At 36.4% G+C, this 18195-nt stretch overlaps 1 protein-coding gene across 1 annotated transcript in view; it reads right to left on the bottom strand.

Moving 5' to 3' along the window:
- The window catches only part of KCNH7 (potassium voltage-gated channel subfamily H member 7), a 606664-nt gene that overhangs the window by 206183 nt on the left and 382286 nt on the right, over positions 1-18195 (bottom strand). The window lies entirely within an intron of this gene.

The raw sequence follows: 18195 nt of genomic DNA, 5'->3' as shown, positions 1-18195 counted from the left end.
CAACCATTCTGGAGGGCAATTTGGAACTATGTCCAAAGGGCTTTAAAAGAAGGCTTGCTCTTTGATCCAGCCATACTGCTGCTGGGCTTGTACCCCAAAGAGAAAAAAAGAAAAAATGCTTGTACAAAAACATTTATAGCTGTACTCTTTGTTTTGGAAAAAAATCAGAAAATGAAGGGTGCCCATCGATTGGGGAACGACTGAACAAATTGTGGTATCTAATGGTGATGGAATACTATTATGTTGAAAGGAATGATGAATTGAAGGAATTCTATGTGAACTGGAAAGACTTCCAGGAACTGATGCAGAGTGAAAGGAGCAGAATCAGGATAACATTGCACTGATATACTATGGCACATTTGAACATAATGGACTTCTCTACTAGCAGCAATGCAATGATCCAGGACAATTCTGAGGGACTTATGAGAAAGAATGCTACCCACATCCAGAGAAAGAACTGTGGGACAGAAACGCAGAAGAAAAACATATGATTGTTCACATGATTTGATGAGGGCATGATTGGGATTTTGGTGTTAAAAGATCACTCTACTGCAAATACGAATAATCTGGAAATAGGTTTTGAACAATGATACATGTGTAACCCAGTGGAGTTGCTTGTCAGCTCAAGGAGGGGTGGGAAAAATCATGAATCATGTAACCATGGAAAAATATTCCAAATAAATAAATTGAAAAATAATTTTAAAAATCTCATTCAGACTCCATCAGTTCCTTCTATGGCGGTAGACTATTTTTCATCATGAGTCCTTTAGAGTTGTCATTTAATTTAATTTAATGTTAATTTAATCATTAACAGTCAATCATTGTGCTTTATTCCTGAGATTGTGTACAGTTTTCTTTTGGTTCTGCTCACTTCATTTTGCATCACTTCCTATGTCTTTCTATGTTTTTTTTTACAACATTCTTAAGAAGTGTGCATTGTAATAATTATTCCTATTTTATAGCTGAGGAAACTGGGGCTCTAAAAGGGGGAATGGATTGTTCAAGTGACATAGTTTTTATGTGGAAGACCTGGGAACAGGACTTAAATTTTCTGACCCCCAAGTTCAATATTCTTTCCAAGATATGGGAATACTTATATGAACTGATGCAAAGTGAAGTGAGCAGAACCAGAAGTGTCCATAGTAACAGATAATATCTGTCTATCTGCATTTAGAGTCAAGTGACTAATGTTTAAGAGCTGCCTCTAACAAATACAGTCTATGAGACCCTGGGCCACTGTCTCAGTATAGAACTAACTCAGAGGGCAGTTGGCCAAGTTCTATTAGAAGAAGGTGATTTCTCATTAGGGAATTCACTCTATCAATGGAATTATGTATTATTACAAAACCAAAGATATCTACCTATTATGTAGAGCAGTGATTCCCAAAGTGGGCGCCACCATCCCCTTGTGGGTGCTGCAGCGATCCAGGGGGGTGGTGATGGCCATAGGTGCATTTGGGGGCAGTGAATAACTGTAAGGGGGCAGTGATAGTATGTGACAGGGGGCACTAAGTAATATTTTTTCTGGAAAGGGGGCAGTAGGCCAAGAAAGTTTGGAAACCACTGATATAGAGGGAATTTAATCTCCTCCTCCTCCTGGATTGCTGACACAGTTCATCCCATTTTTTACATGCCAGTGCTATATCCATAAACATAAATAAAAGGGTGTGGGTGGACCCCATCTGGGCTGGTGTCTCTCGTCTCTCTCTCTCTCTCTCTCTCTCTCTCTCTCTCTCTCTCTCTCTCTCTCTCTCTCTCTCTCTCTCTCTCCTTTCCTGAGCAGGCAGGTGAGACAGAAAGAGAATCCTGCAAGATGAGCTATAAGTGGTCAGGCTTAGAGTAAGAAAGGGTCTTTAAATCTCTGCTTATTTGCTTTTTCTATTTCAAGTGATTATTAATAAACTTTATAGAAAATAAAAACTTGGAAATATTAATTTTAAATCTAACACTATAATTATCTATAGTTTATCAGTTCTATATGTGTAACTTTATTTCCAGGCATTCCTCTTTTATCTCCACATTATGTCCTTACGTTTTGTAGATAAAGTTTCAGAAACTCTACCTCTCTCTCTCTCTCCTCCCACTTTCATAGTCTGGGAAACTGCTCTTTGCTCAGGCTATACTTTTCCTCTACTTCAAGTGATTATTAATAAATCTTAAAAAATATAATATTTGGAGTTAACATATATTAATTTTCATCTTAAACTTCTGGCAACCACTTGGGAAAATGAATTCTCAAATTTTTTTACTTAGATAGCCTTTCAGTAAAGATAGTAAGTTTTCCTGATGGAGGGACTCTGCCCACCATGAGAACTGAGAGCCAGGCAGCTGCATCTCTCCGGGTTTTCCCTCCATTTGTGTTGCTCCCGCTCCTCTGGTTGCTACTACTGCTGCCCCTGATGCTGCCTCTCAGGTTTGACCAGACACTGCCTGGGGGTCCTTATAATTTCTGCTGTCTGTAATCTACTGCAATCTGCGCCTGATTGCCGAAGGGTTCGAGAGCTGTTTAGAAGCACTGTATGCAGAGGGTGAGATGTAAATCCCCTTTCCCCCTTTTTTGCTATAGCTTCTCAAACTAAATTAATTTTTTTTCAATATTTTTTTTCAGCCCCTTCCATGCTGCCCAGCCCCTCCCCTTCTAGCTTCCAAGCTGATTTTTAAGGGGACTGACATATTGTGGGCCACTGGTTTTACCCCTGTGGGTGGGGAAGGGTCAGAACTTTTCTCCAAAACATTCCTTGTGAGATTTTTACTCCTAGCCAGTGCATACTACAGTAGAGCCACCTACAGACAGGAAGTAGAGTTTGCAAACATGGCCCAGTTCCTATTTCTGGAGAGTCTTACTGAGCTCAAAGAGCTCCCAGTTTTAGGATGTCTTTTCTTGCTGTTCCTTGGTGCACTGGTCCTTTTGATTAGCTTGAGTACTCTTGAAATTCAGAGGGGAGATTCACCTTCCTATACTGCCTGCCATTTTGGCCTTCCCAGTCTCTGCAACACACTCAATATGGGGTTTGTCCACACTATGCTTAGTACAGGTATGGGGAACCCCAGAGGTGTGACCAAAGGAAAATAAATGGATGGTGATACTTGGGAGGGAAAGGAACCTTAATGAGATCTGGAGGTGAATTTTAAGCCTTTTCAGATTCCATCATTTTAGTGATGTTAATTCTTTCAGTTTTGTTCCCCTCCTAATAGTGAACAAGTCCTTATTGGAATTAGAGAAAAGGACTCAAGTTCAATGCCTGTATTCTGTCATGCTTATTGTATTTGCTGAGTGTTTGCTTTAAACTTCAATTTTGTTTTTTAAGTTCACATATTAATCTGATCTATACTTTTCTGTCACACTGAACCATTTTCAGCTACTGTGTTTTGACTATTAGTTATATATTCTGTTACATTGTCTTTAATTATACCTTTTTGCTATGACTGGACTGGAGACAGTACCATTGTAAAAGCCCATAGTTAACTTGGACAGACCCTTTTCAGTGGCAAAACCGTAGGTCCTTATGGATATTGGGTTTGTCACCAGATCCATCGAGGTAACATGTTGCCAATTCAGTCTTTTGTTCCTTTTTGCCTTTGCTAATTGTCACATACATGATTATGGATGGACTCCATCAAACTGGTTACAACCTGCATACAACCTTTGGAGAATTTAACAATCTAAATATCTCAACTGATTTTAAGGGGTCTTCAGAAGTGATTTTTAGATATTTAATAGGATCCCTACCTCTGACTGATTATTTGTCTGCTTTTGAGTTGTAACAAATGGTAAGGGTCCATTTAATAGTTGAAGTGAAGTGCAATAGCACTGTTGTATTTTCCCATCTCTGCATTTATTAAAAATATAATGGATGAGACATCTGAAGTGATTTTCACTATTTAGTCCTTGGCTCCACGTTGAAATAGATGGGACATATTGGAGACAGGTCTTTTACACTGTTACAGTCTCATACAAGAGGGAGGGAAGTTCCCCAAAAGGGGCTTGGTTACCCTGTGATAGGTTATAATCTCATCCGGGAGGTAGGAAGGATTTTCCTGGGAAGCCTAGCAGCTTCTGAATGGTTTTTTAAATATTTGTAACTCTTCTTACTCTACCTTTCCACCAGAATGATCTAAATTCTTGGTTACATTTTTAGATCCAAAAGGTTTTCATCAGCAGTACAGAGGCTTTTTCTGGTTTCTCCTGCCATATTTGGGAATGATGGCAGTAATAGACTGTGTTAAAAATATCTCAGCCAAGGTTGAAAGATTGCTAAATCTGTAGAACTTTGTGACAAATATAAAAATAATAAAGAATGAATTGATTATTGATTATAAACTGATTAGATACTCTGCTTGCTGTTCTTACAAAGTATCTTCAGTTTATATAAGTGAAGTGAAGCTCGTAAGTGAACTTCTCTTCAGGGCCAGGTACAAGTATGCTAAGGAGACTCTTATTATATAAAAATAAATTATTTAATGAGAATATAAGGTTATAAAAGGATATAAAAGGATTTCTAACTCTAAGAGATTCTAACTCCACCCAAATAAGACTCCCTGATTCTACATGGAAGTTTCTTCTGTTTCTCCTGTTTCCATAGGCTACAATGATCCTTTCTGATCTGACTAACCCCAATTTTTCCTATTCTTCAATAACTAATACTATTATCCTTATAAGAAGTATATAATTCTTAACTTTGTCTCTCAGTTGTAAAAATAACAAAGGGTAGCTGACTGAGCCTCAGGAAGAACCAAGTTAGGACTTTGAGCTTTAGACTCATAGTCCAAACCAAAGACTGGGTCTTTCTTTGTTCTTATCAGAGAAAAAACAATCTATGAAACAGCAATAGAGAGTCACTAGTGTTTCCCAACTTGAAAAAGGAAAATCACTTAGCTCCTTCAGGTTTTTCCTCCTTTCCCTCAAACTCAGACAGTGAGGAGAGAGAAAAGAAAGAAGATGTCACCTGCACTCTGAGAGAGCGTAACTGCCAACTACCTCCCAGAGAGTAACCGCCAACACTTTCAGAGCAACAGCCACACCCAGAGAGAGTAAATGCTACAGCAAAACTGTTATACTGTCAACATTTGAAACTGACACTCTTTCTCAGATCTGTTTCAAACTCCAATTATTTCTCAAGACAGCTTCTCTACTTCTTATCTCTAACCTAATGTAACAAGAAAATTTCTAATATCATCCTTATACAAGTATCCATGAGCATCAGTGGCTATAGAGACTCATGTAAATCCTAATGATAGTGGTTTTGTTTGCTATTGACATTAAATAGGCTCTTGTGATTTTGGGGATTTTGGTATTTCTTTGAATGTGCATTACCTGCTGAACTACTGTTTTATAAAGCTATTACTTGATGAAAATCATTTGCGCTCACATTGTGGATCATGGCCAAGTTAAAAAGGAAATGAATCTCATTTTTAGGGAGAAACCTTTGTATTCTACCTCTCCTTGGTTGACATAGTGTATCACTGATTATAAGCTATATATATATATGTATATATATATATTTGATTTTTTTAAAAAATTATTATTTTCCCTTGTATGTGCAATATAGTATTTGAGTTTTCCTTTTTCTCTCATTTTTTGTACTTGAAGCACGTTACCAGTATTATTGCTTTTTTGATTTTGAATTAGGGTAAGTTTAAAATATCCATTGGCCCTAATGTCAATGCATACGCAAAAGCTTTAGACTATAGTAACCTACAATTGATTAATATTATGGGACTTTGTTTAATAATTGTGTCTGATTCCAGGAGAAGGGATCACAAAAGAGCCTCTGCACAGTGCCGAGGAGAACAAATGGAGTCACTGCACAGTGCCAAAGAACACAAGATCAAAGAGACCTACCAATCCCATTGGAATTAATGAGATTCTGTGCCAAAACATAGGAGGTTCGATGTTGTGACTGTTCGACATACATCAGATGTAGGTCTTTCCCATGCCACATTCCCAAATACTGAAGTTTGGCTACCATCCTGGCTCCTCTACCCCTGAGAAAAAAAGTAAAATCAGAACAGGGAATGCTATTTCCCATTTGCTGCTAAAATTTAGTCCTTTTTCTTTCTTTCTTAGTGTGATAATTTTCTATAGTCCTGGCTGCTGATTGGGTAAATGCATAATTGCTGCTACAGGTTTGTGGGAGATAAATCACTGATTCAAGGACTTGTTATAGATTTATTTTTCCTTATTTAGAATTTTTACACATAAGACTTTGATATTTTATATTTCATACAGAAGTTATTTTTTTTCTCTTTTATTTAGATTTTGTTCATGTTTTTGAGTTCTTTTGGTAATTGATTCATATACCTCATAACTCAGTCATGTATCCCCGAGAGATCCATGTGTTTGTCAACACCCTCCTCAGAGAGGATTGTATTATTATCCTATAATGCAAAGTTGAAATTCTTTTGCGAGTAATTTTAAGATAAGGAACTTGCTACCTCCCAAATGCAGAAAATGTTTGGAAAAGGCATCACGAAGATGTCTGCAGAGACCACAGAATGCACCAAAAGATCCAGAGTGAACTCTGGGATGAGATGATTTGAACTGTGGGGGGTAGAAATGCATTTATTTTGAATGTACATTCTTATGCCAAAGGGGACGACCCCCAAATTGTTTTTTTTCCTTTTGTCAATGTAGCAAACATTGGTTTTGTCTTTTCTCTTTTATTTCCCTCTTATCCACAAATTATTGTTATTTACCCTTAGAAACTGCAATATTGTTTGTACCTCTAGTTAAAGTTATAAGTTGGTTATGTTTACACAATGATCCATTGTGGAGACTAGTCTTCCAAAGGATCACAGGGGGGAATATGTAATTAGAATTTTGTACCCTTGAACTACATTTCCCAGCATTCCTATTTCATCCCCATATTATGTGTTTACATTTTGTAGATAAACTTTTGGAAATTCTACTTTTCTCTTTCTCCTACTTTCGCGGTCTGGGAAACTATTCTTTGCTGAAGCTATACTTTAGCTCTTCTTCAAGTGATTATCAACAAATCTTATATAATGTAATACTTGGAGTTATTGTATATTAATTTTAATCTTACAACATAAAGGAGCTAGGTGGCACAGTGGATAGAGTACCAAGATCCTGAAGTCAGGAAGACATGAGTTCGAATCTGGACTCAGGTGTTTATTAACTGTGACCCTGGGGAAGTCACTTCACCTCAGTTTGCCCCAGTTTCCTCTGTAAAATGAGTTGGAGAAGGAATGGCAAACCACTCCAGTGTCCTTGCCAAGAAAATCCCAAATGCAATCACAAAGAGTAGGCCATGCCTGAAACAATTGAACAACAACAAAATTCTATATAAGATTTTAGTCTTGGATGAAAGACTAAACTTGGACTTTATGAGGTGTGTATAAGCAATCAGCAGATGCTCCCTCTTTAGACTCTTTGGAGATATAGATATGGTAGAGTAGAAACAGCCCCAAATTTGGTTTTAGAAGTACTGAATTATAGTTCTAGATCTATCATTTACTATCTGTATAGTAAAATCACTTAACATTTCTAAACTCCAGGTTTGTACTCATTACTCACAGGATTATTGTGAGGAAAGGACAATATGGGTGCATTTTGTGAAGCATTTATCATTTCCTCAGTCACCTGTTTAAGCATACAGAAGCCTAGTAAGTGTGAATGGGAGGAAATCATGTGAGTTAATGAAAAAAAGCTTTATATATAGAAGCATTATAAACACATGGACTAAACTGGCAAATTTTTGGAAGCACATCTCAAAATACATGAGTTAGCCCCACCCCTCAAAATGCTTATTCTGATAATCACCATCCTATCTAGGGATTTAGAGTAGGAGTTTGATAGAGCGGACAGACTGGAGCATCATTATTCTTTCACCATCCTAATGGAAAATATATTCATCTTTCTTTTAAAATGAAGAGAACAGAGCTGTTTTAAACAAGCCTGATTGTCATGTTTATTCTCTGTGTGGTAGGATCAGTATTAGGCAGGGATGCCAACACTGTGAATGATTTATATAAATTTATGTTTTATAATTTTTTTTAATATTCAGAGAAAAAGGAGACAGTGTAAGCTAGTAGCAAAGGCATGGGATTAATCATGTGGCTATCTTTCTTAGCACAATTCCTGGTGCATAGAAAGAAACCAACACATGCTTTTTTATTCATTCATTCATTCATTTATTCATCCTTACATTGGACTCTGGTCTGTTTTCAACCGAAGTGGGGAAACCCATCAGGAAGAGAGATTATGTTACTTCTCAAGAGTACAGTGGGGAAATCATTGAATCATACTTTCAGTTTTTGGGGTTTCTGAACTCTTGCCTATGGGCTACTACTCTCCCCCTAGGCTGTCCCCAGGATTGGGGAAGGATTTGTGCTCACTGAGAAATTTTTTTGCTGGATAGGCTTCAAGAGATACTTTTGGGGGCACCTAAGTAGCACTGTGAAAAGTGTGCCAGGTCTGGAGTTGGGAGGACCTCAGTTCAAATGTGACCTCAGCTACTTCCTAGCAGTGTGAAGCTGGTCAAGTTACTTACCCCTGATTGCCTACACTTTAACCCTCTTCTATTTTAGAATTGCTATTAAGATAGAAGTAAAGGATTAAAAAAAAACCCGAGATACTATAGTAAAGTAGAAAGAGCACTGGCTTTGGAGTCAGAGGACCTATGTTCAAATCCTGCCTCTGATGTTTAGTAGCATCTTGTGAGACTTTGTATAAGTCAGTTTTATCATCTGCAAAATAAAAGACTTACACTAGATGGTCTCTGATGAACCTTGTTTGATATCTATTTATCCTTTAGGAAAAATGATTGTGAAGTATTTTGTTCAGTCACTTGTTTGGAAAGTCTTCTAAATCTAGTGGCCAAAATAGAATTATTCCCCAATTTTGGTGTCTTCAATATAATTACATTTCATCCTTGGATATTTTTACTGCTTCCCTTAACCTTGGAAATATCTGATTAACTTTAAAACATAAACTATGAACCAAAATTTCATGAAAGAAAATTAAAAAAATATATCCCTTTTTGCCATACAAGGAATTTGATATATCATGAACAAATATTTGTTAAAGGTAGGACAGTAGTCTTTATTTGATATTTGTGACAATGAAAGTACTAAGACCTTTGTTTTTAGAGAGCTCCCTAGAGAGAGGAAAAAGCTTCAAATTGCTTCTATTTTGGAATTCTATAATGCTATACTCTGCCCTGGGCTCTAATTCCTTCCTATTATAAATAAAGACCTTAGGTCCTAGCGTCCACATTTCATGATCAGGAAAATGTTGATGTTTGGTTTATTCAAGCCATAGTTTAAGGATTGATTCTTTTCTGGAAGCTCTATCTTTCTATATTCCTTTCTTTCTATCTTCCTAGATAGGAAATGATTCCTTTGTCTTGCCATTTGGGTGGCACAGAAGTTCTTCAAACCTACAAATGATCCTTGTTTATAGACAACTAGTTTCTTTCAACCCTCTCTAGAGAACTTTGTCTCACCTTCACCTTTCCTCCTTTGCTTTTTAAAAGGCTTTCATGTCCTTCAGAGATAATTCATAATGACCTGAAGCCTCCAAGATTTTAGGAGTAGTTGAATTGTCAGCATCCCAGCCCCAAATGTCATCCTTACTTCCTAAACTCCCATGAGTAAATAAATAAAATAAAATAAACATTTTTTTGTCAATGGATAAACATTTATTTTCATTCTTTAAATCACCTTCTTATCGGGAAAAAATGAAAGAAAAGCCCATTAGGAATATGACTAGTTAAGTTAAGTCAACTTAGGTTCAAATCAACTTCCTATAGTGGCCATGTCCAAAACCATCTCATTCTGCTGTCAAGATGCAGATATCACATTTATTATCCATTCTCTATCTGATGTTTAAGATTTCCCCATTCCCTGAGAATAGCATATAACCCTGAGAGGAAGTAAACTTTTGGCTCTTAAAAGCTAGTACTTACATAAAATTAATATTTTAAAAGAAATGAATAGGAAAGGGAGGAAAGGTAAGTACCTAGGATATCGATGAGGATAGAAGAACAGAATGATATATAATGGGAGAGGTACATTTCATCAATGTTTTACTTTTTCTAAGGATTATTCTTAGATTAGGCAGCACTGAGATGACTTTGGTCATGGGGGTTCAATTATTAAGTTATTAGGTGGAGTAATAAACAAAAATGGTCATGAAATCAGGAAGATCTGGGTTCAAATTTAGCTTCAGATATTTATGAATCGTGTGACCTGGGGGAAGTCACTTAATTTCATCTATAAAGTGGTGATAAAAATAGCACCTGTTTCCCCAAATTGTCATGAGCATTAAATTGAGATGTGTGTTAAGTGTTTTCAAAATCTTAAGGTGCTACATAAATGCTATCTGTGTTGTTCTGAGCTCTATCTTTGGAATGACTAATATTGTTTCCTGTTAAAGTAGAAACACAGTTGATACTGTAGAAGTGATTAAAAAAAGTATTGGTTTTAATAGATGGCTCTTGAGGTTGTGAATATGATTCTTCATTCTTAAATCACTGCACTGATACATGCAAATGAGCAAGTTGCACAGGAAAAAAATGTCCTAATTCAAGAATCACTTTCAAAATCTGCAGAAGAAAATGCATTATAGAAGTATTTTTAAACACCACCCAGTAATATTCCCCTTTAAAAAAAGATTACCTTATTTTAAAAAATGAGGCCTTAGTGCCCTCTGGGGAGATCATGTGCTTATTCATCTTCACTGACACATTTGCTTTATCATTTGTATTAGGATTCTAAGTTGCCTCCTATAAACTTAATTACAGAAAGAAATCATTTTAATTTGGTTTTCCATATTTGGAAAAAATGTGTAGGGGGTTATTGATGATCCTAAAGTTCATGAGAAAAACAAATCTTAGAAACTGATTGAATCACAAAAAATACCATTTCTTTCTATTTCAGATTATGATGGGCTTTTTCCATTTGGGGATTTGGGGATTGAAATATTTCTTATGCTGGAATAAGCAGAAACTTGATTTGAAATCAAAAGTAAACTCTCATAAGCTGGTTGCACAGGAATCAGGAAGAGCTGAGTTCAAAGCCAGCCTCAGATATTTACTAGCTATGTGACCCTGGGCCAATCATAAGACTTCTGTTTGCCTCAATTTCCTTAACTATAAAATGGGAATCATAGGGTGGTTGTGAAAGTCAAATGAGATAATATTTATAAAACACTTAGCAGAGTGCCTGGCACATAACAGGTATTTTATATAAATGATTATTCCTTCACTCATTTCCCTCCTAAGGAACTTTTACTTTTAGGGTTCTCTTATAACATTTACAATTTTTTAAAAATGTTACTTTCTGTCAGTACCAACTCTAAGACAGAAAGGCAAGGGCTAGGCAATTGGGGTTTAATGACTTGTCCAGGGTCATACAGCTAGGAAGTGTCTAAGTCCAGATTTTAACTCAAGTCCTTCCAACTTCAAGTCTGGTACTCTAGTTACTCTGCTACCTCATTGCCCCCTTTTAGCATTTTTATTAATAGCAAAACTTGTCTTTTGAGAATTGTTAGGTTGATTTTCCTCACTGAAATGTCCAATATAGATGTGTTTTGTATGTGTATATGTGAGAACAGCATAAGAAGATCAGGGGCTTCCATTCCGGCAAGGCTATGCAATGCCCAATGGACCTCAATTTGCAAGGTCTCTGGGAAATCATAGTTTAGAAATTGCTAAGCACATAGTCTACTCCCCAGCATGAGAAAAGCAAACTTTTCCTTCTCCCCAAACATTAGATATCCTGCCAAGAAAATTACTGATTCAGGAGTTCTGTGAGAAGAACATACTGTATTGGGTCATACATTGCTATGCTGACATGTGATTTATTATCCTATAGAAAACACTGCTTAGAGTCACTAAGGCAATCTACATCCATTGTTTTCATCTTATAAATCATTACCAACCATTGTTCCTGCAAAAGGCTTACCTAATCCCTTAGCCTTTGTCATTTTCCCTATAAATTGTGCATTCCAAATCAATAAACTTTGTCACCACCCAGCAAGAGGATGTCTGCATCTGTCAGTCTGGGAGTTTGACCCTCCTGTAATCCCAAAAGTCATTTTTCTCATCTGAAGTCAGATGACCCATGAATAATTCATGGTGCAGACCTTGATATCTATATGTTTGTTTATCTGTATGTATACATATAAAATGCTTATATGTATATGTGTAATGATTTAAGCTTTACTTAAAATTAAACTAAACCCACTTCTTAGTTCAAACCAAAGCTCAAATGCCAGTGTAGTAGAAGGAATCTGAATTCCAAGTGGGAAGAACGGTCCTACCCAGTGAGATTCTGCCTCTTTGGGTTTCAGTTTCCTGTCTCTATAATGAGGGAGTTGAAAAAGATGATCTCTGAGCTCCTGACCATCTTGTATGTTCTGAGACAATAAAATGAAAGGAACATTCATCCATGTGAAGTGACAGAAGCAAATAAAAATATAAGAAACCACAGTGTCTATAGCCAAGGTCAAAATGTGATTGAATTGTGGGGATAATCACCCTCAGGCTGGTAGAATTAACATCTGAATAGTGATTATGCACCAACACAAAGATAGCCAGATTTTATTTATAGCTTATGCAGAATTGTTGGAAGGTCCTGTCTTGTTCTAATTTTGTTTATAACATTAAAATATTTTATCTATGGCCCTGCACAGTTTAACAGTTTTATTAATGAGTTCAATAAAGGCATGGATGGCATCCTTATCAGATTTTCAGATAAGACAAAACTTGGAAAGATAACCAAAACACTGGAGAACAGAGTCAAGATTCAAACAAAATTAAATAGGCCAAAATACAAAGCCAAATTCAATAAGATGAACATTTAAAAAGGTGAATGAAAAGTCTTACATTTGGGATGAAAAAAAGAATGTGAGTGAGTCAGACTAGAAAGTAGTGTGACTAAAAAAGATCTGGAGTTCATAGAGAATAGCAAGTTCAATAGCAGTCAGTAGTGAGATATGGCAACCAAGAAAGCTTACACTTGAAGTTGCACTGAGAGAAGTTCAGTGTCCCAGACTGAGTAGATAATACTCTCTTTATATTCTACTCTGGCTGAACCATATTAAAATTATTGTACTTAATTCTAGGTATCATTATTTTAATATGAATATTGATGAAGTGAATAGTGGCCAGCAGGGGATAACTAGGATTAAAATGACTTTCAATTAATATCATACAAAAATTGGCTGAAGAAATAAGGAATGAATAGCCTGAGAGAAGAGAAGACTAGAGGGCCAGTGAGAAGAATTACACAGTTGACTTCAAGTATTTGAAGGGCTGTAATATTAAAGAGAGGTGGAACACATCCTGCTTGATGCCATTGGGCAGAACTATGAGCAATGGTTAGAAATTGCAAAGAAGCAGATTTAAGTGTAAAAGGAAAATTTTTAATAATTAGAGTCATACATGCATGGGACTCTGGGTCTCCCTTTGCATACCCCAAATTATAGAAGTGCTTCAAACTATAAGCAGGAAAATTCCTTTGCTTCTTTCCATTCTTGTTAATGCTGAGGAAAAGATGTACCTGGACATCAAAGACTCAAGATAAGAAAGACCTCTGAGAGAAATATTCCTCTTTGATTTTCCCCTAGATTTCATGATAGACACAGATATACATCTTCTGGTTATATCCCAATACCATTGGGTTATAATCTAGGACATCTACTTGTCCCCTAAACTATGCCCAGCCAAACTCTATGTCTTTGGGACACAAAACATCACTCTGACCCTGATCAAGTGACCAAACCCCCACCCCCCATTTCTCACCCCCAATTTCTGCTTGACTTCATATCCTTCTTCAGTCACTTAGCACCTGTTGTTAATAGGGTATAAAAAGACCCAGAATCCATTCCCTGAGGAGGAATTGTCCACACTTGAGCCTATCTCCTAACCTTTCAAAATTACTCCCTAAATTAATACATTTTTCTTTTTATTTTTAAGCAAAGTTTTGGAGTCTTTCAATTCTTGCAAAGGGTACCCATCCTAAACACCAGGGGCTCATCTTTAGCCTCCCACAACAATACCAAAGTGCTATAGGCTCCTCAGGAGGGTAGTGGTCCCTCTCCTTCCTACTCTTCCCAGGCTCTCCCACTCCACCCCTCCCCATGTTCTATAAGCAAAGGTTGGATAAGCAGTTGTCGAGTATACTTTAGAGAGATTCAAGTACAATCTGTACTAACATCTCTTCTAATTCTAACACCGTGTGATGTTGAAAAGTTCTGACCAACACAATTTTGTTTCATGAATTAAAATAATTATATGTGAATCCCTTTTCTTTTCTTGTCATAGGCAACTATAGAATTCACACACACACACACACACATTTACAGAATATCCAAATATTCTCATATTCAGTAAAACTCTGAATTCCTTAGTAATCAGAATTGAGTACAATCTGTTAAAATCAGCAACGACAATATATAATACTGGGTTGAGCCAATACAGAAATACAATTGTTAAACTGCATAGAAGTTATAGTAGCATAGGTAAATAATTTTTTTTCTTTTTTTAAACCTTTACCTTCCATCTTAGAATCAATACTGTGTATTGGTTCCAAGGCAGAAGAGTGGTAAGGGTCAGGGAATAGGGGTTAAATGGTTTTCCCAGAGAAACATAGTTAGAAAGTATCTAAGGTCATATTTGAACTTAGGACCTCCTGTCTCTAGGTCTAACTCTCAATCCACTGAACAACCTACCTGCCCCCAAGGAATTTCTGTATATAAAATAATGCCAAGCATTTATATAGTGCTTTAAGCATTGCAAAGATTATATACAACTTATTGGTTTCTTACAAAAATCCTATAAAGTAGAAAGCAAGGGAAGAATGAATGAAGGGCAAAAAGAAAAAAGGAAGGAAAGATGGAAGGAAGAAGAATATTGAATTTATTGATCATCTTATATGCTAGCCATTGCCCTTAGTGCTTTACAAATATTTTCTTATTCGATACTAATAATAAGGCTGGGAGTATGTGCTATTTTTATCCCCTTTTCACAGATGAGGAAACCGAGACAAACATAAGTTAAATGACTTGCCTGGGGTCACAAGGTTAATAAATATCAGATACTGGATTTGAATTCAGATCTTTCTAATGTCAATTCCTATACTATTGTAAAAATGTTGACCCTGAATAGAGCAAGTGTCAACAATTTCTATCTTCCAATTAGAATCCTCATGGAGGTTGTTGTTCTTCAGAAATCTAGTAGTAAAAATTTACTTATGCTGGGGCTAAAGGAGCAAATTCAAGTATAGAATTAAGATAGTTACCCAGATAGCACATTCCAACATTTCGCTTTGTTCCTATTTGATTCTTAAAACTTATTTGGGAATATAGGAAATGATAGTGAAGGAGAGATAAGAGAATAAGAAAGAGACAGAGAGACACACACAGAGACAAAGAGATCCAAGAAGAAGACTAAGAGCAAGAGGTCATTCATGTCATCAGTGGTTTCAGGGTGAACAGCTGCAATGATGACAGTGACACCCTCGATGCTCTGGGGGACTCTGCTCCTACAGATATTCTCTGGTTGAATGCAGAAGCCTGTCATTTGTTGTGTTGAGCTATGCTGTCAGAGCTTGCTATGTAATGGCTTATTTTTATGTCCCCCTATTCCACCCACTCACAAATGCAAACATAGTTGTATAAATGAATGAGATCATAAGTTCAAAGGATTTAAGATTGGTGAGGCAGCATGGTGCAGCTGAAAAAGTAATATATTTGGAATTAGAGGAGCCAGTTAAAATTTTTCTCTGCCTCTATCTAAGTGACAATAGGCAAATGATTTAACCTTTCTTGGCAAAGATTTTCTCATCTATAAACATTAAGGGGTCGATCTAGAAAGTTTCTTTCATCTCTAAATCTATGATCCTATGACCTTAGAGATTATATTTTCCAAACCTCTCATTTTACAGAAATGGGAGTATTTTCCATTTCACAATGAACCAGCTCATGTCCCTTAAAATAAAAATATAGGCTACATGCATGATGATGAAAAACTTACTTTTCAATTCAAAAGATCCAGTATTTCATCAGTATTATGCTTTTGTAAATGGTTTAATGAGTTGCTATAGTGCCCAGAATGTGGGGTAACTATGTGGTGCTGTGTATAGCGTGTTGGCCCTGGAGTCAGGAAGAATCATCTTCAAGAGTTCAAATATGGCCAAAGATAATACCTAGCTCTGTGACCTGGGCAAGTCACTTAATCCTGTTGGCCTTAAGTCTCCTCATCTATAAAATGAATGGGAGAAGAAAATGGCAAACTACACCAGTATTTTTGCCAAGAAAACCCAAAATGGGGCCACAAAGAGTTGGACAATATTGAAAATGACTGAACAAAAAAACCAGAATGTGAGCCACCCCCTAGTGATGGGTTTAGCTGAATTCAGAAGTGAACTGCTCTGTGGATGATAGACTTTCTAATAAAATATTTAGTAGCCTATAAACTCAGAATACAAACTCAAGACCAAGAACACTAGGCATTATCTAATATATTGGACCTCCATGAGTGCTGATGTGATGTTGGGGTAAGCTTTGTTTCCATGGGATAGCAAGGAAATCTAAAAAGCACCACCAGGATAAGGCAAGCACATATGAAATGTTGGGTCAACTATAGAAAAAATTAAGTGGGAAGTGGATTATTTTTAGTCCACTACTTTCCCTCTATTCATCCTATGTTCAAAGCAACTGCTCTCCCCAATAGTAGTTCCTACCTCCCCAAGCAACAAATGCTGGGTGCCTTCTCTGATTCTCTCTCTTCTTATCTTTGCCCTCTGTTCTATTATCTTAGGTTCATCCCCATTGCCAGAAAACAGTGCAGAGCTACAGATGAGAAAACAGAGGACTGGACTATGTAGATTACATGACTTTCTCAAGGCCATACAAGTAGTATATGTCTGAGGCTATATAAATGTAATTATTATGTTTTTTTAAAATAGGGTTTTAAGGTTAGTAAACTCATTTAAACCTCATAATAACCATGTAAGGTAAGTATCATTGTTTTCATGAGGAAACTGTGGCCCAGAGAGGTGAAATGAATTGTTCATGGTCATATAGCTAGTAAGTTTACAGCAGAATCTGAATTAATGTCTTCTTGAGTAAAGTCCAGCACCCTATCCACCTTGTCAACTTAATCAAAAGGTTGTCCAACTACTGATTTTGAAAAGTGGCATTTAACCAAAAATTGAGGGAAAGGCAATTAGCATATAAGTAGAAAAGGATAAGATGAATATAATTTCTCGGAGAATTTAATAGCATGTTTAAGGGGAATTGGAGTTTCAGTTGACAGGTGTAGGAAGCAGCAGAAAAGCCAAATTAGAATATGAAATTTCTTCTTCTTTGGTGTTAGAAATCTAAAAATAAACCCAACCCTCCCACCAAAAACAAAGAAACAAGATGAATGAAATGGAATGTTGAATGGTGTATAAGAACCTGGACATCATTGGTATATCTCAGAGCCTTGGCAGAAGGATAATGAATGGCAATTGCTTCTTCAAGACTCCAACCTCTATAAAGATAATTTAGAGTTAGTACTAAGCGCTAAATCATTGAATAAAAGAGCAAGTACAAGAATAATGGTTCAGAAAAGAATATTATCGGACAAAGGTATGACTATAAAAAGCTCAGGTCAAAATAGTCATGACAAAAATAATAGAGTAAAATTCAACAGATCTCCCAACTGTTGTGATGATCAAGAGGAAAAATACTTATTGAGTTTTGGGAAGTATAGCATTTTGCCAGATACTAATAATAATGACTTTAGTTGTTCACAGAAAGAGTTGCAGGATATCTTATTACTATGAAATTTGGTGGTAAAGTTTCTAGATAATTTAGATTTCTTCTAGAATATGAAATTTTAGAGCCCATGAGGAAGTGTTATTGAATATATTTTGTTCTAAAGTAAATAGGATATTGGACAGAAAGTATCTGTGGGGATCCTTAGTGAACACTAGACCAATGAGAGGACATCTAGGGCACATAAGAAAGTTGATAAATCTATTATAGAGTTTTTAGGAAAGCATGTTATGAGAATAGTATAGAATAAGTCTTTCCCATAGCCAATCTATCCTTTATATAATTTCTAGACTGGTATTCTTAAAATTCACCTCTAAGACATCCCCCAACTTAGAAATCTTCTGCTATTTTCTATTCTCTATAGCAGTGATAGCAAACTTTTAGAGATGGAGTGCTGGGCCCTT

This window comes from Gracilinanus agilis, chromosome 3 (genome assembly GCF_016433145.1).
Source record: "Gracilinanus agilis isolate LMUSP501 chromosome 3, AgileGrace, whole genome shotgun sequence".
In the NCBI taxonomy this organism is placed as follows: Eukaryota; Metazoa; Chordata; class Mammalia; order Didelphimorphia; family Didelphidae; genus Gracilinanus; species Gracilinanus agilis.
This window is presented reverse-complemented; position numbering and strand designations above follow the sequence as displayed.